The sequence below is a fragment of the Prionailurus viverrinus genome, chromosome D4 (genome assembly GCF_022837055.1).
Source record: "Prionailurus viverrinus isolate Anna chromosome D4, UM_Priviv_1.0, whole genome shotgun sequence".
NCBI classification, from domain to species: domain Eukaryota; kingdom Metazoa; phylum Chordata; class Mammalia; order Carnivora; family Felidae; genus Prionailurus; species Prionailurus viverrinus.
In genome coordinates, this window is record NC_062573.1 from 21,677,248 (window position 1) to 21,686,450 (window position 9,203).

At 37.8% G+C, this 9,203-nt stretch overlaps 1 pseudogene; it reads right to left on the bottom strand.

Moving 5' to 3' along the window:
* Nucleotides 1–314: 314 nt before the first annotated feature.
* Nucleotides 315–1,206, bottom strand: LOC125150053 (olfactory receptor 13D1-like; annotated as a pseudogene).
* Between the last annotated feature and the right edge of the window lie 7,997 nt (nucleotides 1,207–9,203).

Below are 9,203 nucleotides of genomic sequence, written 5' to 3' on the forward strand. Positions count from 1 at the left end.
GGGAAGACAAGAGAGAGAGAGAGAGAGAGAGAGAGAGAGAGAGAGAGACATAGAGACAGAGAGATATTCATCACGAACAGCATCCATCATTACCTCTGTGGGACCAAGAGGCATAGTTCCATATAACTAGAAGGACTGCTACAAAGATATTATATGAAAAGGTTTTCATGGACATTTTCTATTGTATAAATGAGAGGTCCACATTTGGCTTTGCAAACACAATTCTCTCATCATACTGAGTTCTGCAATTTCATCTGTGACTACCAAAAATACATCTTTTCCCCACATGTAGTTACTACATGTCCTAAGCACTTTCATATTTTCCATGAGTGTAAGTGTCTACTCAAGACTTTCTTCATAGCCTCTTTCACCTTCTTATTCCTCAGGCTGTAGATGATGGAGTTCAACACCCAGTGATCTCATCAAACTTCATGTCCTTTGACTTGGGCTTCATGTACATAAAGAGGACTGAATCATAGAGTAAAACTACTACAGCAAGGTGGGCTGAACAGGTTGAAAAGGCTTTCTTTCTCACTTCAGTAGAGTTAAGTCTCAGGATGAAAGAGAGTATAAAAACATAAGAAATAAAAATTAACATTAGGGAAGTCTCTAAGAAAACAATACTTGCCACTGTTATGATAAGCACATTGATGGAGACATCTGAACATATGAGTTTAAGAAGGGCCAGTAACTCACAGGGAAGATGGTCGATGACATTATTCCCACAGAAAGGCAACACCATTGTCAGGACTGTTTGCACTGTGATCCAAGACCAAGCAGCCATGTTCACATAAAGCCCTCTATTCATGATGGTGGGGTACCTCAGTGGGTTGCCGATGGCCACATACCAATCATAGGCCATCACAGCCAGGAGGATACACTCAGTGCAGCCCAACCCAAGGAAGACAACCATCTGCAGACAACAGTCAATAAAGGAGATGGATTTTTCTCTCAGACCTTAATGTGAGCATCACAGGAATGGATGATGATGTATGACAAATGTCCAAGAATGAGAGGTTCCTAAGGAAGAAGTACATGGGGGTGTGGAGGCAAGAATCTAGGGTGTTGATGATAATCAGGAGACTGTTTTCCAGGGGGATTATCAGGTATCATGAGGCAGAACATGAACAAAGAAAGCTGGACCTCTTGGTATTGGGAAAGTCCTGCCAGAAAGAATTCAGTCACAGCTGAGTAATTTCCCATCTCTAAGTGTCCATGTCACTTGCAGAATTCGATAAGTATATGACTTCAGGAAATTTAAATTTATAATTTAGTTTAAACATCACTTTAACCTATAAAATTCTGATTTTTCATGTAGCTCTGGACATCAGGAAAGGTATGGATACAATTTTGCCTTTATTGATGCTGAAACTGAAGCACTGAGAGAGTCAGTACTTTGTAGGGCCATGCAGTAGCAGGGGCAAAGTTATCAATGACCCTAAGAATTGTGCTGTGAAGTGTCAGGTCTCTAATAAAATAATAGGGACAACATAATTCTAAATTTAATTTTCAATTTTTTAAATTTATATTTTTAAATTTTTTAAATGTTTATTTTTTTATTTTTGAGAGAGAGAGAGAGAGCGAGCGAGCAAGTAGGGGTGGGGGGCAGAGAGAGAGGGAGACACAGAATCCGAAGAAGGCTCCAGGCTCTGAGCTGTCAGCACAGAGCCTGATGCAGGGCTCGAACCCACGAACTGCGAGATCATGACCTGAGCCAAAGTTGGATGCTTAACTGACTGAGCCACCCAGTAGCCCCCATAATTTTAAATTTAGATATAAATCTCATTATTAATGAATATTCTGAAATAAAATCATTTAAAAATGAAGCTGGTCTTATTTTAAAATAACGCACCATATACAGTCAGCACCATGCAATTTAGCTTTGCATGTGACTTTCAGAGACAAGGTTGGTTCATGGTAAGATGTGGGAAAGAAATAACTCTGACAATTTGTTGTGAGTATTAAATTACATAAGATATCTGAGGTGTCTATTATAATATACATGGTTAAAACTTTGTAATACTTTTATAATCATATTGTTGATCATAACTATTAAGTCTCTTGACTAGCTCAGAAAGAAAGAATTATGTAGTGTGTTTAAGGTGATAGCACTGCCGCCGCAGTTCTGCACCACTCCAGGGATTATCCAAAATGACGAAATGGAAGAATTCCCCTCAAAAGAATCTCCAGGAAATAACAACAGCTAACGAACTAGTCAAAAAGGATTAAAACAATATAACAAAGTGAATTTAGAATAATAGTCATAAAATTAATCACTGGGCTTCAAAACAATATAAAGGACAGCAGAGAATCTATAGCTACAGAGATCAAGGGACTAAGGAACAGCCAGGAGGAGTTAAAAATGCTATCAACGAGCTGCAAAATAAAATGGAGACAACCACGGCTCGGATTGAAGAGGCAGAGGAGAGAATAGGTGAACTAGAAGATAAAATTATGGAAAAAGAAGAAGCTGAGAAAAAGAGAGATAAAAAAATCCAGGAGTATGAGGGAAAAATTAGAGAACTAAGTGATGCACTAAAGAGAAATAATATACGCATAATTGGTATTCCAGAGGAGTAAGAGAGAGGGAAAGGTGCTGAAGGTGTACTTGAAGAAATAATAGCTGAGAACTTCCCTGATCTGGGGAAGGAAAAAGGAATTGAAATCCAAGAGGCACAGAGAACTCCCTTCAGACGTAACTTGAATCAATCTTCTGCACGACATATCATAGTGAAACTGGCAAAATACAAAGGATAAAGAGAAAATTCTGAAAGCAGCTAGAGATAAACATGCTCTAACATATAAAGGGAGACCGATAAGGCTCGTGACCGATCTCTCTACTGAAACTTGGCAGGCCAGAAAGGAATGGCAGGAGATCTTCAATGTGATGAACAGAAAAATTATGCAGCCGAGAATCCTTTATCCAGCAAGTCTGTCATTTAGAATAGAAGGAGAGATAAAGGTCTTCCCAACCAAACAAAAACTGAAGGAATTCGTCACCACTAAACCATCCCTACTAGAGATCCTAAGGGGGATCCTGTGAGACAAAGTACCAGAGACATCGCTACAAGCATGAAACCTATGGACATCACAATGACTCTATACTCATATCTTTCTATAATAACACTGAATGTAAATGGACTAAATGCACCAACCAAAAGACGTAGGGTATCAGAATGGATAAAAAAACAAGACCCATCTATTTGCTGTCTACAAGAGACTCATTTTAGACCTGAGGACACCTTCAGGTTGAGAGTGAGAGGATGGAGAACTATTAATCATGCGACTGGAAGCCAAAAGAAAGCTGGAGTAGCCATACTTATATCAGACAAACTAGACTTTAACTTAAAGGCTGTAACAAGAGATGAAGAAGGGCATTATATAATAATCACAGGGTCTATCCATCAGGAAGAGCTAACAATTATAAATGTCTATGCGCCGAATATGGGAGCCCCCAAATATATAAAACAGTTACTCATAAGCAACCTTATTGATAAGAATGTGGTAATTGAAGGGGACTTTAACACCCCACTTACAGAAATGGATAGATCATCTAGACACACGGTCAATAAAGACACAAGGGCCCTGAATGATACATTGGATCAGATGGACTAGACAGATGTATTTAGAACTCTGCATCCCAAAGCAACAGAATATACTTTCTTCTCGAGTGCACATGGAACATTCTCTAAGATAGATCACATACTGGGTCATAAAACAGCCCTTCATAAGTATACAAGAATTGAAATCATACCATGCATACTTTCAGACCACAATGCTATGAACCTTGAAATCAACCACAGGAAAAAGTCTGGAAAACCTCCAAAAGCATGGAGGTTAAAGAACACCCTACTAAAGAATGAGTGGGTCAACCAGGCAATTAGAGAAGAAATTAAAAAATATATGGAAACAAACAAAAATGAAAATACAACAATCCAAACGCTTTGGGACGCAGCGAAGGCAGTCCTGAGAGGAAAATACATTGCAATCCAGGCCTATCTCAAGAAACAAGAAAAATACCAAATACAAAATCTAACAGCACACCTAAAGAAAATAGAAGCAGAACAGCAAAGACAGCCTAAATCCAGTGAAGAAGAGAAATAATAAAGATCAGAGCAGAAATAAACAATATAGAATCTAAAAAAACTGTAGAGCAGATCAACGAAACCAAGAGTTGGTTTTTTGAAAAAATAAACAAAATTGACAAACCTCTAGCCAGGCTTCTCAAAAAGAAAAGGGAGATGACCCAAATAGATAAAATCATGAATGAAAATGGAATTATTATGACCAATCCCTCAGAGATACAAGCAATTATCAGGGAATACTATGAAAAATTATATGCCAACAAACTGGACAACCTGGAAGAAATGGACAAATTCCTAAGCACCCACACGCTTCCAGAACTCAATCAGGAGGAAATAGAAAGCTTGCACAGACCCAAAACCAGTGAATAAATTGAATCAGTCATTAAAATCTCCCAACAAATAAGAGTCCAGGACCAGATGGCTTCCCAGGGGAGTTCTACCAGATGTTTACAGCAGAGATAATACCTATCCTTCTCAAGCTATTCCAAAAAATAGAAAGGGAAGGAAAACTTCCAGACTCATTCTATGAAGCCAGTATTACTTTGAATCCTAAACCAGACAGAGACCCATTAAAAAAGAGGACTACAGGCCAATATCCCTGATGAATATGGATGCAAAAATTCTCAATAAGATACTAGCAAATCGAATTCAACAGTGTATAAAAAGAATTATTCACCATGATCAAGTGGGATTCATTCCTGGGATGCAGGGCTGGTTCAACATTCGCAAATCTATCAACGTGATACATCACATTAATACAAGAAAAGATAAGAACCCTATGATCCTGTCAATCGATGCAGAAAAGGCATATGACAAAATTCAACAACTTTCTCAATAAAAACCCTTGAGAAAGTCGGGATAGAAGGAACATACTTAAAGATCATAAAAGTCATTTATTAAAAGCCCACAGCTAACAACATCCTCAATGGGGAAAAACTGAAAGCTTTTTCCCTGAGATCAGGAACACGACAAGGATGCCCACTCTCACCGCTGTTGTTTAACATGGTGTTGGAAGTTCTAGCATCAGCGATCAGACAACAAAAGGAAATCAAAGGCATCAAATTGAGCCAAGATGAAGTTAAGCTTTCACTTTTTGCAGATGACATCATAGTACATGGAAAATCCGATAGACTCCACCAGAAGTCTGCTAGAACTGATACATGAATTTAGCAAAGTTGCAGGATACAAAATCAATGTACAGAAATCAGTTGCATTCTTACACAGTAATAATGAAGCAACAGAAAGACAAATAAAGAAACTGATCCCATTCACAATTGCACCAAGAAGCATAAAATACCTAGGAATAAATCTAACCAAAGATGTAAAAGATCTGTATGCTGAAAAGTATAGAAAGCTTATGAAGGAAATTGAAGAAGATATAAAGAAATGGAAAAACATTCCATGCTCATGGATTGGAAGAATAAATATTGTCAAAATGTCAATACTACCCAAAGCTATCTACACATTCAATGCAATCCCAATCAAAATTGCACCAGCATTCTTCTCGAAACTAGAACAAGCAATCCTAAAATTCATATGGAACCACAAAAGGCCCCTAATAGCCCAAGTAATTTTGAAGAAGAAGAATAAAGCAGGAGGCATCAAAATCCCAGACTTTAGCCTCTATTACAAAGCTGTCATCATCAAGACAGCATGGTATTGGCACAAAAACAGATACATAGAGCAATGGAATAGAATAGAAACCCCAGAACTAAACCCACAAATGTATGGCCAACTAATCTTTGACAAAGCAGGAAAGAACATCCAATGGAAAAAAGACAGTCTCTTTAACAAATGGTGCTGGGAGAACTGGACAGCAACATGCAGAAGATTGAAACTAGACCACTTTCTTACATCATTCACAAAAATAAACTCCAAATGGATAAAGGACCTGAATGTGAGACAGGAAACCATTAAAACCCTAGTGGAGAAAGCAGGAAAAGACCTCTCTGACCTCAGCTTAGCAATCTCTTAATTCACACATCCCCAAAGGCAAGGGAATTAAAAGCAAAAATGAACTACTGGGACCTTATGAAGAGAAAAAGCTTCTGCACAGCAAAGGAAACAACCAACAAAACTAAAAGGCAACCAACGGAATGGGAAAAGATATTCGCAAATGACATATTGGACAAAGGGCTAGTATCCAAAATCTATAAAGAACTCACCAAACTCCACACCCGAAAAACAAATAACCCAGTGAGGAAATGGGCAGAAAACATGAATAGACACTTCTCTAAAGAAGACATCCGGATGGCCAGCAGGCACGTGAAAAGATGCTCAACGTCGCTCCTCATCAGGGAAATACAAATCAAAACCACACTCAGATATCACCTCACGCCAGTCAGAGTGGCCAAAATGAACAAATCAGGAGACGACAGATGCTGGAGAGGATGTAGAGAAACGGGAACCCTCTTGCACTTTTGATGGGAATGCAAATTGGTGTAGCCACTCTGGAAAGCAGTGTGGAGGTTCCTCAGAAAATTAAAAATAGACCTACCCTATGACCCAGCAATAGCACTGCTAGGAATTTACCCAAGGGATACAGGAGTACTGATGCATAGGGGCACTTGTACCCCAATGTTTATATCAGCATCTCAACAATAGCCAAATTATGGAAAGAGCCTAAATGTCCATCAACTGATGAATGGATAAGGAAACTGTGGTTTATATACACAATTGAGTACTATGTGGCAATGAGAAAGAATGAAATATGGCCCTTTGTAGCAACATGAATGGAACTGGAGAGTGTAATGCTAAGTGAAATAAGCCATACAGAGAAAGACAGATACCAGATGTTTTCACTCTTAGGTGGATCCTGAGAAACTTAACAGAAACTCATGGGGGAGGGGAAGGAAAAAAAAAAAAGGAGGTTAGAGTGGGAGAGAGCCAAAGTATAAGAGACTGTTAAAAACTGAGAACAAACTGAGTGTTGATGGGGGGTGGGAGGGAGGGGAGAGTGGGTGATAGGTATTGAGGAGGGCACCTTTTGGGATGAGCACTGGGTGTTGTATGGAAACCAATTTGACGATAAATTTCATATATTGAAAAAAAAGGTGATAGCACTAAGTTTGAGCCTATAATGGGCATACCTTGAATATTTTCTCTTCTCACATGGGTAGTGTATCTATTCTTCTTTCAAAGACCAGTCTAGAGTTAACCTGGAAACATTTGAGATTGGTTGCAAGGAGCTTTCAGAGGTTAAGCAGTCTGTGTCCACATTTAGTGCAATTTTTTCAGAGTCTGGAATTTCTCCTCTGACAGTACAGGTCACTTGTATTCCTAATACTTCCTAACACTTGTATTCCTCTCAATTCTGTAATTCTTTTCATTTTTTTATCATCAAAAAACTGTATGTATTTTTAATATTTTTTTCAGGCAAGTAAATTTAGTATATTATAATACTCTATAATACTAGTATTTATTGATAAGTCATTTTTTCTCTTAATTTTCATATATGGTGTGTTGGAATATATCTCTGTGTCTTCTGTATTATTTTTATTTTATAGAAAGAAACCTTCCGATAATGAATATATAAAATGTGCTTATAACAGTGCCTTTCATAAAGATTTTATGTATGTTGGTTTGTATTAGTATGACTGAATCAATAGTAGCTAGCTAGAATTTATTGAGAAATAACTGTGCTAGGCACTGTTATACACACTTTACCCTATTGGCTCATTGCAGTCCGTGAGGTAAGTAATTTATATAATGGCAGTATAAGATGCTATTATTATCCTCATTTTACAGAGGAGCAAACAGATAAATGGAAGTTAAATAGCTTCCCCAAGGTCATATAGCTAGAACCAAGATTTAATACCTGGCAGTCTAGATCCAGAATCAGCCTTCTGATCACAACATTTTAGTACCTATCACAGATCCTCTTTTTTTTTTTTTTTTTTAACCTCTGAAAATTACTATTCAGTCCTCAGGTGTGTTGAAATTAACATTCTTGCCTTACTTGCTTTTTCTGGTTCACCTTGGTCTTTCTATTTTATAAGTTCCTATGATATATAGTGTTAATACCATATGAAGTCTTAGCTGTGCTCTAATTGTTTTGTATTTGTCTGATATATTACTTTCAAGAAGACTCTCCTGAAACCAGATTTTCATCTCTAAATGTCACTAATATAGAAGTTCTGGATCTGTTTCTGACCCTTCTTCTTCGTGCTCCGCAATAGCCATACTGAACTTCTCACAGTTTACCCCAAACATCATTCTTGTTCTTCGTTATGTTTTCATACTTTCTTAAACTGGAAATGCCCCTCCCTGTTATTATTTTTTTCTAGAAACCCTACCTGAATTAGTTTGGGTAGGATGCCCATTTTGAGTGCTTTCACAGAACTTGGCTGACCTCTTTCATGGAAACTTCCATTTATTTATTCAACATTTAGCAGAGTAGATACTCCAGTATTATCAGAAGTTCAATTGGGATAAAGGTCCCAATTTGTGTCTAGTACCATTTTGATCCTCAAAATGATCATTGGACACATATTACTTAGGAAAGAGGTTATACTTTCAAGAAAAAAAGTAATTTCTGTGCTACATAAAGACTTTAATGTCTGAAAAATAATGGAACAGTTTGCAAATCATTTTATCAAACTAAAATAACTTTAAAAAATGTTTGTTTATTTATATTGGGAGAGAGGGAGAGAGGGCAAGCATGAGTGGGGGATGGACCGGGGGTGGGGGGGGGAGAGAGAGAGAGAGCGAGAGAGAGAGAGAGAGAGAGAGAGAGAGAGAGAGAGAATATGAATCCCAAGCAGGCTCCACACTCTCAGTGCGGAGCCCAATGTGGGACTTGATCTCATGAACCATGAGATGATGACCTGAGCTGAAATGAAGAGCTGAACACCCAACTGAGCCACCCAGATGCCTCAAACTAAAATAACTTTCATATCCCAGTTTTCAAAAATAGAATAAAACTATGGTTTGATCTCATTTCAATATATATGTAAAAATCATAAATATATATATACCAAATCCAAGTGTATAATAATATAATAAATTCAAGGTTAATATCCAGAAATCTCTTAATAGAGGGGTGCCTGGGTGACTCAGCCATTTAAACATCTGATTCTTGGTTGGCTCAGGTCATGATCTCACAGTTCATATGTTCGA